Below are 15,311 nucleotides of genomic sequence, written 5' to 3'. Positions count from 1 at the left end.
CTTAACAACAAACCTACAGTCCCTTTCTTGTTTGCACTGCCTGTATACTGCTGTTCAGAGTACAGAGCCTGTATACTGCTGTTTCCTTTTTTAATTTGGGTGCGGGGTTCCCCTTAATATCCATACAAGACCCAAAGGGCCTGGTAATGGACTGGGGGGGTACCCATGCCGTTTGTCTCACTGATTTTCATCCATATTGCCAGGAACCGACATTACATTAAAGCCGCAAGCAGTTTTAAATGACTTTTTTTCCTTTAAAAATTACATTTTCTGCAGGGACTGTTCTAAGCACGGGAAACACGCGACACTTTACAGGCATACTATCGCCATTAGTAGAAGATACATATACATGCGATGTCTATTTACTCAATGTGAGTACATGCTTTTAAACCTAATAAAAACTACTTTGCTGGAAATACTACACTATCCGGTACCCCTCTGTTCTTCTATTTATTGGTTTTGCTGTTACTGAGGTATCAAAGCACAGGGAACATCTACTCTGGTCCAGGGACCCTAAGGAGAGACCACCTCCCCCAACATTTACTGTTTATGCGGTTTTCTCATTACCGCAAGGTAAGGGGCCATTACCCACTTGTGTGTGTTCAGGCACGAAGAGGCTATACACCCTCTCTCCTTCGGCACCCCACTTGCTGTCAATTTACACACTGGACTTTGAAAGGATTAATTATCACTGAATGTTTTAATCTCACTGGCACACACGTTTGGTTGTGTTTAAAGGCATTCTTTGGATTTTATTTGACTTACTATGGCGATATCTTTTGCGATGTGATTGATTGATATATGTCACACACCACCTTGCACTTTATATATATGTTTGCACAATATATAGGACTTTATATTATTGCAGTTTGCACATTTTTTACTAGCACTTTATGCTCAAAATTGCACTGAGTATTACACGTGTATGACGAGCATTTATTTATTTATTTACTTTCTGCCTGGTTTTTGCATATATATTGTTGCTGTTTTTTGCACGGCCTATCAGATATTTTGCGTGATATTTGGACTATTAATAAGTCTATCCATGTATGACCCTGGAGCCGATCACGTTTCATAATATATCTACTCGATACTGCTATATGTGATTGTATCCTCTCACCCCAGTAGGTTAGCGCAGCACCCATTTTTTATGTCTCATACTATAGACACCCCCAGGTACGAGATTTAAAGGAATATTTCACTTTTTTTTTTACTTTAAGCATCATTAAAATCACTGCTCCTGAAAAAACGTCCGTATTTAAAAGTTTTTTCTGCATTGATATATGTCCCCTGGGGCAGGACCCGGGTCCCCAAGCCCTTTTTAGGACAATACCATGCAAATTAGCCTTTAAAATGAGCACTTTTGATTTTGAAAGTTCAAGTCCCATAGACGTCAATGGGGTTCTAATGTTCGTTCGGTCCCAGGTTCTAGTGCGAACCGAACTGGGGGGTGTTCGGCTCATCCCTAGTGAACAGCCAATGTTCGAGTCGAACAGAAAGCTCATCCCTACCCAGCTTGTAATGAATATTAGCCTGACTCTGTGTCCCATGATGTACTCAAAGAAAAGGATTTTACAGGTAAGTATGATGAGAAAATCCTATTTTTTTTACTGCAGGGAGGCCAAAATTGAAGATCTCAGTCTCCCATGCAAATTATTTATATTGGGCCACTCCAAACAGTTGAGATGAATCAGATAAATCTGTCTGTACTCAATCTCAGTCCAGATGTTATGTGCCATCTGTGTAGTCCAATAAGTCACATAGCAGAGGTGTGTGGTGTAGTATTATTTGTCACAGATCAGCTGCGGAGCTGCTCTGTGTCTTACCTTTACTGCTGTAGGTCGGCTGGCACCTGTTGTTCCACTAGCTTGTGTTCAGCTCTGCTGCACTCTGCAGCTATGGGTGTCGTTGGCTTCACCTGTTGCTTAATATATAACTCTGTCTGACTACAGGGTCTTAACACCATCACCGTGAAGAATCGATACCCTCTTCCATTAATTTCGGAACTCTTTGACAGACTGCAAGGTTCTCATGTTTTTACCAAATTGGATCTTAGAGGGGCCTACAATTTAATAAGAATTTGGGAAGGAGACCAGTGGAAGACCGCCTTTAACACCAGGGATAGACATTATGAATATCTTGTGATGCCCTTTGGCTTATGCAGTGCCTCAGCTGTCTTCCAAAATTTGGTTAATGAGATCTTCTACGACCTTCTGTATGTCTGTGTTATTGTATATCTGGATGATATTCTTATTTTCTCACCAGACTTACCTACCCATCGTCTCCATGTGAAAGCTGTGCTACAGCGTCTATGGGACAATTGTCTATATGCAAAATTGGAGAAATGTCTATTTGAACAAACACAAGTTCCATTTCTGGGCTACATAATCTCATCACAGGGCCTCCTCATGGATCCAGCCAAACTTCGGGCCATCTCTGAGTGGCCCCACCCCTCTGGTCTTAAAGCCACCCAACGCTTTTTGGGCTTCACCAATTACTATCGCCAATTCATTTGTAACTACACCACTTTGGTGGCCCCTATTACATCTCTCAACCGCAAGGGTAACAATGCGCAGCTCTGGTCCCCTGAAGCCATTGATGCTTTCCACAAACTCAAGGCAGCCTTCCTCTCCGACCCAATTCTCCTACGTCTGGTTATTACGAAACCCTTTTCTATGGAGGTTGATGCCTCTTCAGTAGGAGTCGGTGCCGTCCTACTCCAAGCTCAGAAGGTCAAGTCTCAGCCTTGCAGATTCTTTTCCAAGAAGTTTTCTGATGCAGAAAAGAACTATACCATTGGGGACCATGAACTACTGGCTATTAAACTAGCTCTTCAAGAATGGCGACATCTTCTAGAGGGTTCTCTCCATTGTATTACCATCTATACTGATCATAAAAATCTGCAGTATTTACAATCCGTGAAACGCTTGAACCCACGTCAAGCTCGCTGGGCCCTCTTTTTTGCCTGCTTCAACTTCAACATTACCTTTTGTCCAGGTGCCAAAAACCTTTGAGATGATGCCTTGTCCCAGTAGTTTGATGTCAACGATGACATCTGAGAATCACCTAGACCCTGGTCCCATCATCCCTCCGCAGCCTCCTCCAGGTAAAACTTTTGTAGTTCCCACACTTCGTCCCAAACTCCTTGCCTGGGAACATGACTCTAAGTTCTCGACATCCTTGTATACCTTGTACTTGTGACCTTCTTCAGCATCATTACTGGTGACCCTCTCTTCGTAAGGATGTCAAAGAGTACGTTCAAACTTGTACGGTTTGTGTACCATCCAAGTCTTCCACGTCCACCCTGGCTGGGTTGCTTCTGCCCTTACCAGTTTCTGATATACTTTCGAGTTGTATTTCCATGGATTTTATCTCAGATCTGCCCCCCTCAACAGGTTCTACAGTCATCTGGGTAGTGGTGGACCGGTTCTCCAAAATGTGTCACTTGATCTCCCAGGCCTACCTTCTACTTTCAGTCTTGCCACGACTTTCATTAAGGAGATCTTTTGTCTTCATGGGATGCTTTCACATATCGTCTCTGACAGAGGAGTTCAATTTACTGCTCGGTTTTGGAGAGCCTTGGCCAGTTCCTTTGGGATTAAATTGGATTTTCCATCTGCCTTTCATCCCCAGTCCAATGGACAAACGGAACGTGTCAATCAAAATGTGGAACGTTTTCTCCATGCCTTCATCTCAGCCCACCAAGATGACTAGGTGGACCTTTTGCCCTGGGAAGAGTTTGCCTTAAACCATCACTCCAATGCCAGTTCTGGAAAATCTCCCTTCTTCACTGTTTATGGGCAGCATCCATCTGTTCCCTTTCCTGTTCCCATTTCTCCTCTTGTTCCAGCAGCAGCTGAGACCCAAAGGTCCTTCAACTTAATCTGGAAAGAAGTCTCTGAGAATCTTCATCTAGTTGCTTCCAGGCATAAAACGGCAGCAGATCGTGATCGCCGTCTGGCTCCTAAGTTCCTGCCTGGCGATACAGTTTGGCTCTCTACCAAGAACCTCCGACTCCGGGTGCCCTTAATGAAATTTGACCCTCGCTTCATTGATCCATTTCCTATTCTCCGTCAGATCAATCCAGTCACTTTCAAGCTTCGCCTGCCCTCTCATCTCAGGATACCCAACGCCTTCGATGTCTCTCTGCTCAGGCCACTGGTCCTCAATCGCTTCTCTCGCCCTTCTTCTCACCCCGCTCCCATGGCTGATACCACAGATCGGTATGAGATTAAAGAAATATTGGACTCCAAATACTCCCGAGAAAAGCTGCTCTATCTGATTGATTGGAAGGGCTATGGTCCAGAGGAGAGGTCTTGGGTTCCTGCCACCGATGTCTCAGCCCCACGCTTGGTGACCAGATTCCATCAGAAATTTTCCTCCAAGCCAGCCCCCAGATGTGTAGGGGGACCTCTTAAGGGGGGGATACTGTCCCAGATCAGCTGTGGAGCTGACCTGTGTCTTACTTTTACTGTTGTAGGTCGGCGGGCACCTGTTGTTCCACCAGCTTGTGTTCAGCTCCGCTGCACTCTGCAGCTATGGGTGTCGCCGGCTTCACCTGTTGCTTAATATATAATTCCTTCTTGCTACTTCCTGTCCAGCCCCTCATGTGCTTCTCTATTTAAAACCCTCTCAGACCACTTTCTGTTTGCTTGAGCAACGCTTGTTTCTGAGCTCCCTTCTTGTAACCTGCTTTAACCTGACCTTTCGTGAGCTGATATCTTGTGTACCGACTCGGCTTGTTCTGATTACGTTGTCTACAGCCCGTCCTGACCTTGGCTTGCTATCCGGCTCTCCTTTGCTTCATCCATCCATCCTTGTCTGACAGTGTCTTCTGGTACTTCCCTAGAAAGCAGGGTGAACCCGGGGGTTGTGACCTGGGGTCAGCATGCAGCTAAGCCCAAACCCTTGTGAGGGGGACCCTGGCAGAATACTGGCTGGTCCTTAGACTCCACACCCTGGGGATCCCGTGTCACCTGCTCACCTGTGCGCTCACTGTAAGTGGTACCGTGACATTATTTAATTAAAGTGGAACAATACTTACTTCAGCTTCAGTGATGCAGTGTCCCCTGAGCTCCCCGCCCGGCCTCTGACATCTGATGGCTTCCAAGTCTGAATTGCTGGTCACTTTCATTGGCTGGGTGGGGATGACATTGCCAAATTTGTATAGTGAGCAGCCCGTGTGGGGCTCAATGTACAAGGGAGGACAGACAGGTACGTAACTTTAGTGCGGAAGAGACAAATTATATCTCTTCTGCATTAAAATTCTTGCCTGCTTACCCATTTTTAATTGTGGCCTGATGTTTCACTTTAAGTCAAACATTCCCAAGTCTGCACTCATTTTCAGATTTAGCAGTAGCATGTTAACTATTCTGTGTGTTTTATAATTCCAGACAGATTGAGTAAACACTCCATGAAGACTACATAATTGAGATAGAGGACTGGAATTGTCAAGGTCTCAAAAAGGTGTAATATTTTAGGTAGGAAGGACATCTTAATTGTGATATTTTGGCCTAGGAAAAAAAGGTTATAAGCCCATTGTTTTAGTAGTAAATTGACCTTTTGAAATAAAGGGGGGAGATTTGTTTTTTGAAAAAGTGTGATAGGAGGTGTCTAAGTATTTCATTGATTTTTCACACCACTTATAGGGATAATTATCCTGCAGATGGGGGAGTTGTGTTATAGGGATGTGCAATAGCAATGCCTCGGTCAGGGGTCAGGCTCAAAGACAAGTAGCTGCAGCAGTAGAGAGGTTCACGCTGACCATCCGGATAAATACACATGAGAAGAACACCCTGGCAGATGACACAGGCTCACCCAAGGCGCAAGGTCTAAGCACTAACCAGGCTTCACCAGAGCTACTGATTAAGAGATGGTTTTTGCAGCATGCTAGTGCCAGGTTGTGGTCCTCAGCATCCCCCCACCAGGAGATGAGCACACCGGGGTCTGGTGGCAGATGGAGCAAGTAGAGTTAAGCAGAAGCATAGTCAGTAAACAAGCCAAAGGTTAGCAACAAGTGATTGCAGGTTGAGATCAAGCAGAAACTTAGTTGTTCGAACAAGCCAAAGGTTGGTAACAAATGTTTTAAGGTTGATATCAAGAAGTATGGCCAAGGAACAAGCCAAAGGTCAGTAAAGAGTGGTAGTGAATATATGAATAGCAGCAGGAGCAAAAGGAACAAGATATTGGCTGAAGAGGAGCACAATAATCTGGCACACAGAAAAAGCAAAGGCTTTAATAGAAACCAAGGAGTTCAAGGTTCACCAGAAACAAGATAGAAAGCAGGTTTGTCCAAGGAATCAAGCAGGGTGATGTCCAGCATCGCAGGTGGCTTAGCAAGAAGAGTTACTACCAGATGCAGCAGAGGTCCTGGGTTCGAATACAGTCCTGACAATACTCTGCCCCCTCTCCCTTTAAGCATGTCACTTGAATGTCTTAAGGCCAGATTTGTGAGGAAACCTCTGGTAGAATTCTTGTGTTAATCTAAGTTCATAAACATTCTCCTAGCCAATATACTACCAATTGAACCAGATACTGTAATTTGTTCCTTTAGATCCTGGAATCGGGAATTTTCTCAACCACAAATTCTCCTTCACCTTGCACCTCAACAGGTGGATGGGGTTGGAGAATTCTCCCAGAGAAGTGGTTTTCATGAAATGGTTTGAGTAAGGATACATGAAACACTGGATGAATCATCATACTATTAGAAAGTTTCAACCGAAAAGTGACTGGGTTAATTTGAGCTGAAATATGGAAGGGTCCCACAAACCTTTGGCCCAGCTTTACAGATGGAACATGTACCTTCAAATTTTTGATAGATAACGAAACCTAGTCATCCTCAAGAAAGGTTTGTAGTGATCTGCCGAGTCTGTCAGCAGCCTCTTTGTAACATTCCTGAGCCTCCTTCAAAGTCTCGGTCAATTTCTCCTGAATCTCTGTAATGTAGTAAATCTGTTGGTAACAGCAGGAATTGGAGTTGAGATAGGGAGATCAGGAATAAACACTGGATGATGCCTGGTTATGTTTAGAATGTTGAAGTAAACCATACTCTTCTATCTGACACTACATCATAAGGGGTTCCATGTCATTTAAAGACTTCACAAACCAGTTCTACAGTTCTATAGTTTGTTCAACAGCAGGTACCCATGGGTAAGGTTGGAGCGATCCCAAAGGGAAAGATCAGGGTGTGGTATTGCATGCTTAGGTCATGTTTAGGTCAGGCATGAGGCCCCATAGCTTTTGACATCTTTCTTGTAACCAGGCTATCAAAAAGAACATGTTAAAAGTTATTCTGCCTTAGAAAAGCCAAAATGCCCAGCAAGTTTGAAGTCATGATCTGACCTGAGGGCTCCAACCCAAGCAGATTTAGGTACATAAAGACAATGCCCTTAAATCCAAAAGCCATTCTTATAAGCAAGGTTAACCACTTCAGCCCCGGACCATTATGCTGCCTAAAAACCAGAGGACTTTTTCCAATTTGGCACTGCGTCGCTTTAACTGCTAATTGCGCTGTCATGCAATGCTGTACCCAAAGGAAATTTGCGTCCTTTTCTTCCCACAAATAGAGCTTTCTTTTGATAGTATTTGATCACCTCTGCCATTTTTATTTTTTGCGCTATAAACGGAAAAAGACTGAAAATTTTGAAAAAAAATGATATTTTCTACTGTTTGTTATAAAAAAAAAATCCAATAAACTCAATTTTAGTCATACATTTAGGCCAAAATGTATTCGGCCACATGTCTTTGGTAAAAAAAAAATTCAATAAGCGTATATTTATTGGTTTGCGCAAAAGTTATAGCGTCCACAAACTAGGGTACATTTTCTGGAATTTACACAGCTTTTAGTTTATGACTGCCTATGTCATTTCTTGAGGTGTTAAAATGGCAGGGCAGTACAACCCCCGCCAAATGACCCAATTCTGTAAAGTAGACAACCCAAGAAAATTGCTGAGAGGCATGTTGAGCCCATTGAATATTTTTTTTTTTGTCCCAAGTGATTGAATAATGACAAAAAAAAAAAATATTTACAAAAAGTTGTCACTAAATGATATATTGCTCACACAGGCCATGGGCCTATGTGGAATTGCACCCCAAAATACATTCAGCTGCTTCTCCTGAGTATGGGGATACCACATGTGTGGGACTTTTTGGGAGCCTAGCCGCGTACTGGGCCCCGAAAAACAATCACTGCCTTCAGGATTTCTAAGGGCGTAAATTTTTGATTTCACTCCTCACTACCTATCACAGTTTTGAAGGCCATAAAATGCCCAGATGGCGCAACCCCCCCCCCCCCAAATTACCCAATTTTGGAAAGTAGACACCCCAAGCTATTTGCTGAGAGGCATGTTGAGTCCATGGAATATTTTATATTTTGACACAAGTTGCGGGAAAGTGACAATTTTTTTTTTTTGCACAAAGTTGTCACTAAATGATATATTGCTCACACAGGCCATGGGCATGTGTGGAATTGCACCCCAAAATACATTTAGCTGCTTCTCCTGAGTATAGGGATACCACATGTGTGGAACTTTTTGGGAGCCTAGCTGCGTACGGGGCTCCGAAAACCGATCACCACCTTCAGGATTTCTAAGGGTGTAAATTTTTGATTTCACTCTTCACTGCCTATCACAGTTTCGGAGGCCATGGAATGCCCAGGTGACACAAACCCCCCCCAAATGACCCCATTTTGGAAAGTAGACACCCCAAGCTATTTGCTGAGAGTCATGGTGAGTATTTTGCAGCTCTCATTTGTTTTTGAAAATGAAGAAAGACAAGAAAAAACATTTTTTTTTCTTTTTTCAATTTATAAAACTTTGTGACAAAAAGTGAGGTCTGCAAAATACTCACTATACCTCTCAGCAAATAGCTTGGGGTGTCTACTTTCCAAAATGGGGTCATTTGGGGGGGGGTTTGTGCCACTTGGGCATTCCATGGCCTCCGAAACTGTGATAGGCAGTGAAAAGTGAAATCAAAAATTTACGCCCTTAGAAAGCCTGAAGGCGGTGCTTGGTTTTCGGGGTCCCATACGCGGCTAGGCTCCCAAAAAGTCTCACACATGTGGTATTCCCGTACTCAGGAGAAGCAACAGAATGTATTTTGGGGTGTAATTTCACATATTCCCATGGCATGTTTGAGCAATATATCATTTAGTGACAACTTTGTGCAAAAAAAACCAAAAAAAAACATTTGTCTCTTTCCCGCAACTTGTGTCACAATATAAAATATTCCATGGACTCGACATGACTCTCAGCAAATAGCTTGGGGTGTCTACTTTCCAAAATGGGGTCATTTGGGGTGTTTTGAACTGTCCTGGCATTTTATGCACAACATTTAGAAGCTTATGTCACACATCACCCACTCTTCTAACCACTTGAAGACAAAGCCCTTTCTGACACTTTTTGTTTACATGAAAAAATTATTTTTTTTTTTTGCAAGAAAATTACTTTGAACCCCCAAACATTATATATTTTTTTAAAGCAAATGCCCTACAGATTAAAATGGTGGGTGTTTCATTTTTTTTTTTTCACACAGTATTTGCGCAGCGATTTTTCAAACGCATTTTTTGGGGAAAAAACACACTTTTTAAAATTTTAATGCACTAAAACACACTATATTGCCCAAATGTTTGATGAAATAAAAAAGATGATCTTAGGCCGAGTACATGGATACCAAACATGACATGCTTTAAAATTGCGCACAAACGTGCAGTGGCGACAAACTAAATACATTTTTAAAAGCCTTTAAAAGCCTTTACAGGTTACCACTTTAGATTTACAGAGGAGGTCTACTGCTAAAATTACTGCCCTCGATCTGACGTTCACGGTGACACCTCACATGCATGGTGCAATTGCTGTTTACATTTGATGCCAGACCGACGCTTGCGTTCGCCTTTGCACGAGAGCAGGGGGGGGACAGGGGTGCTTTTTTTTTTTTTTTTTTCTTTATTTTTTTTTTGCTTTTTTATCTTATTTTTAAACTGTTCCTTTCATTTTCTTTTTTTAATCATTTTTATTGTTATCTCAGGGAATGTAAATATCCCCTATGATAGCAATAGGTAGTGACAGGTACTCTTTTTTGAAAAAATTGGGGTCTATTAGACCCTAGATCTCTCCTCTGCCCTCAAAGCATCTGACCACACCAAGATCGGTGTGATAAAATGCTTTCCCAATTTCCCAATGGCGCTGTTTACATCCGGCGAAATCTAAGTCATGAAATGCTCGTAGCTTCCGGTTTCTTAGGCCATAGAGATGTTTGGAGCCACTCTGGTCTCTGATCAGCTCTATGGTCAGCTGGCTGAATCACCGGCTGCATTCTCAGGTTCCCTGTTGAGACAGGAGAGCCAGAGAAAAACACGGAAGACGGTGGGGGGTGGGGGGGCATTCCCTCCCACTGCTTGTAAAAGCAGTCTAGAGGCTAATTAGCTGCTAGGATTGATTTTACATGAAAGCTGACCGCTGGCTGAAAAGAGTGATACCAAGATGATACCTAAACCTGCAGGCATCATTCTGGTATAACCACTCAAAGTCGTGAATGGCTTACCTGAAGACAAAAAAATGGTTAACAATAAAACACAGTAAACGGTAAAGTATAAAAAATTGCATACCTGAAAAGCAAACATGATAAAACATAATAACAATAAAACATTGCAGAATAGAATACAGTAAAAAAGAGCAGAACAATAGAGAGAGAATAGAGAGAGAGAGAACAATAAAACGACAACTATTTTTTTTATTTTATATATATATATATATATATATATATATATTTTTTACATTTTTTTTTGTAACTAACTTTTATAACTGTAAGCGGTTCCAGGCTCGGGTCTCTCAAAATGCGATGGCATCTTGGGAGACCCTGTGAAAGTGTGCCTAGTCTGTGCAATGCTGTACCCTACGCTAATACTCAACTAGTGTATGGTAGCGTTCAAAACATTCACCAATGCAAAGACCAGGATTGTCAGGACAGGAGGGACAATAATAGTGGGTGTCACACCTATATCCGTGCTTGCTGCAGACACAACATCTTTTTTGGGGGGGTTCGTTGGGTGGGGTACTAGGGAGGACATAAAGAAAATGCCTCTCATGCAGCCGACTGCATTTGGTTGGGGAAGTGAATGGGGGAATTACGGGTGCTGCAGAAGTGGTGGGTTCCCAATTAGGATTGGCGAATGCAGCAGGAAGGGCATGATGGGCACGACGGGCCTGTTTGTCTTCTTCTTGGTGGCAGCGGGACACTACTTGTGCTTGCCACCTCACCAGCTTGAACTGCACTTATGGGACTTGCCACGTCACCAAGTGTTACTGCAGTGCTGGTTTGACTACGCCGCTGGTGCTTGCCAGTTCACCAAAAAGCTACCAAAAAAACTGTTAGCGATCGCAGGGATCAGGCCTGACTCTGCGAACGCTGCAGTTATGTGTTTAGTGTTTTGTAAGTGACAGTGATCGATCGATACTGCACTTGGGTGGGCTGGGCTGGGCTGGGCCGGGCGGAGGGGCAAAACGCAGGTGCTAGCAGGTATCTGGGCTGATCCCACTAACACTGCGTTTTTGGGAAACCTAAACTGCTGGGGATGCTAGTATAGATCTGATCGGATCAGATATTGATCCGATCAGATACTATACCACTAAGGGAGGTGTATGGTGCGTGCGTGGGTGTTAGCAGTACTGGCGCTAACCTGACGCTGCCTGGGGCTGGTGCTTGCCAGTTCACCAAAATGCTACCAAAAAAACTGTTAGCGATCGCAGGGATCAGGCCTGACTCTGCGAACGCTGCAGTTATGCGTTTAGTGTTTTGTAAATGACAGTGATCGATCAATACTGCACTTGGGTGGGCTGGGCCGGGCGGAGGGGCAAAACGCAGGTGCTAGCAGGTATCTGGGCTGATCCCTCTAACGCTGCGTTTTTGGGAACCCTAAACTGCTGGGGACGCTAGTATAGTTCTGATCGGATCAGATATTGATCCGTTCAGATACTATACCACTAAGGGAGGCGTATGCTGCGTGCGTGGGTGTTAGCGGTACTGGCACTAATCTGACGCTGCCTGGGGCGACGCATATCACCGCCGGGTGATCAGGGGGCTAAACCTTTATTCGGTAATTAACGGCGGGTGCCCTGACACTATAAAAAATAAACGAACTAACCAGCGTCACCCGTAACAGTTATACAGTGATCAGTGGTGAAAGGGTTAACTAGGGGGCAATCAAGGGGTTAAAACATTTATTAGATAGTATATGGGGGTCCCTGTCGCTATAAAACGCTGACAGCGAACCTAAATATTTACGTCCCTAACTAGCGTCACCAGTGACACTAATACAGTGATCAGAAAAATGATCGCTTAGTGACACTGGCGACAGGGGGTGATCAAGGGGTTAAAACTTTATTAGGGGGGGTTAGGGGGGTATCCTAGACCTAAAGGGGGCTAACACTCACTGCCCTACCACACTAACTGTCACAAACTGACACCAATGCAGTAATCAAAAAAAAAAACTGCTTGGTGTCAGTGTGACAGGGGGGAGGGGTGATCGGGGGTGATCGGGGGGTAAAGGGGGGTGTAATGTGTGCTTGGCATGTTCTACTGTGTGTGTGTGTTTGGTGCACTCACATTTCAGTCTTCTCTCCTCGACGCCGGAACGAAAACTGCCAAGCCGAGGAGAGATGACATCACATCCTCTGCCTCTGTGTACTACACAGAGGCAGGGGAAGAATCTCATTGGCTGGGAGCGATCGCGAGGGGGAGGCCACGATCGGAGGGCCTCCCCCTTATCTCTGATCGCTGCCAGACCAAAGGCGACCGCCGCTGGCACGGGGGGGTCCAATCGGAGCCCCTACCCGCGGGAAGGCAAGGACGTATATGTATGTCCTTTTGCCTGCCCGTGCCGCTCTGTGGACGTATATAGTCGTGCGGCGGTCGTCAAGTGGTTAATGTCCTTAGGAGGATGATTGAGAGGTTGGTCAGTTGGGTATAATACCCCTCTTTGAGAAGATTCAAGAATGTGTTATAACTTGTGGCCACTATGAAGTTCTTTTGAGGCATGATTGTACATTCAGAGTTGCTTTTCTGGAAAGGCCCAGACAACATTTGTGATAAGTCGTTAGCCTTACCATTCCTTGGCCCAGGTCAACCCGAGATAATAAAATTAATCCTGAAAAAGAATAGAGACCAAAGTGCTTGTCTAGAAGACAATATCTTGGCAAAATGAATGAATTCTACATTTTTATGATAAGTGAGAACAGTTACAGGTTGATTAGCCCCTTTCAGCCGATGACACCATTTGGAAAAGGCTTCCTTAATTTTCAGCAACTCTTTATTTCCAATGTCATAATTACTTTCAGCTGAAGATATCAAACAACAAAAATAAGCAAAAGGCTTGAGATACATTTTTTTACCTATTTGATGAGAAACAATAGCTGCTGTGGAAGAATCTGAATCCACTTCCATGATAAAAGGCAGTTCAGGATGTACCAATATTGGTGCAGAAGTGTAAAGAGTCTTCAGCTTACTAAAGGCAGACTATGCCTCACATGACCACACAAAGGGCATCCCTTTCCTTGTCAGCTGTGCAATTGTCAGCTGCGTAATTCTTATGATTTTCTGTAGAAGTTGGCAAATCCAACAAATCACTGTATCTCCTTAACATTTCTAGAGGAAGGTCAATCCACCACTGCTTTGATCTTATCAGGATCCATTCTCACTTCTTCAGAAGAAATGACGTATCCCAAAAACTTGATCTGGGTTTGTTCAAATTCACATTTCTTTGATTCCCCCTCATTCCTTTGAAGACTGTGAAAGCATGTTTTTGACGTTCTTCTAGATTATCAGATAAGATAAGGGTATCATCCAAGTATGCAAAAACAGACTTGTCCAACAAATCCCTGGACGTTGTTGATGAAATGTTGAAAAGTTGTGGGAGCATTGCAAAGCCCAAAAGACATGACCAAAGACTTGAAATGTCTATATCTAGTTCTAAACACAGTGTTCAATTCATCTCCTTGACATGTCCCTATCTAGTTTGGTAAAGACTTTGGCAGAGCAGAGTTTTTCCAACATTTCTTAGATTAAGGGAAGTGTATAACAGTCTTTATTACTGATTTTATTCAAATCCCTCTAATTGAAGCATAAATGCAAGGTGGAGTCCTTTTTTCAACAAAGAACAGGTCTGTCCCTGCAGGGCGTTGAGTGCCTGATAAAGCCCTTCTTTAAATATTCATCAAGCCACTCCCTGAGCACCTTTAATTCAAGTTCTGCCCCGGGAGTCGTTCAATGAGACAATTAATCAGGAGGTAACTGATTAGCATTCTTTTTATCACAGACGTCCCGGTACTCATGGAACTGTGGAGGTAGGTTGTCATACGACTCTATAGTTACCATATCAACTTTTGATTCCTTGATCAGTGGAGAACTTGTTAACAAGGTTTTCTACAATGTTTCTTGCAATGGAGGGATTTAAAATTTATAGTCCGTGCTCCCTGGTTAATGGAGGGATTATGGGTACACAACCAAGGAATGCCCAGGATGACAGAAAATTTAGGTGATGTAATGAGCTAAAAGCTGATAGTCTCATAATGGTCGGTCTCAAATTGGTGTTCAAGAAGAACTGTTTCAAGGGTAACAGGCCCTGTAGATAAAGGTGACTCATTAACCGTCTCCAAATCATTTGGGGCTGCGTTATTTCTCATTTGAATATTATTGCTTTGGGCGACTTCTATGTCCATTAGACATGTGCACACTGAAATATTTCATTTCGGAATTTCGTTTTCGTCCGAAAAATAAATTTATTTAGTTACTCCCGAAATTCGTTTTTATTTATTTTGTTTCTCGTTAAAAATTGCATTAGTCCGAAAATCCAAATTAAGGTCGAATCTGTCATTGAAGGCTTATGGTGTCTGTCGAATGTTCAAAGAAGATTCGACGGAGCAGCTAAACTGTACGATGCTGTATAGTTTACCTGCTCCGTCGAATCTTCTTAGAACTTTCAACAGACACCATAAGCCAAACTACGTGTGTACTTAGTTCTAGCTATTTTACTGCTCCTTCTCTTTGGTTACAATCAGCCAATAACACTCATCATCATCATTATTTTTATTCATCTTTTCTCCCCTACGTCAAATCTTTCTCCCCTACGTCGAATCTTTTCTCTCTTTGTAGAATAATCTTGGACTAATAGAGTTAAGGTTAGGCACATTCGACCACAGGTTTGATGGACACAGATTGTTATTGTCATCATCATGTCGAATCTCCTATCTATATCGAACTGTTGTAGCAACGAAAACGAAAATAAAGCATTTGTTTATGTTGGATCTTTCGTTTTTCTG

The sequence above is a fragment of the Aquarana catesbeiana genome, linkage group LG02 (genome assembly GCF_042186555.1).
Source record: "Aquarana catesbeiana isolate 2022-GZ linkage group LG02, ASM4218655v1, whole genome shotgun sequence".
Taxonomy (NCBI): Eukaryota; Metazoa; Chordata; class Amphibia; order Anura; family Ranidae; genus Aquarana; species Aquarana catesbeiana.
The sequence above is the reverse complement of the archived record's forward strand: the minus strand, read 5'-3'. Positions refer to the sequence as shown.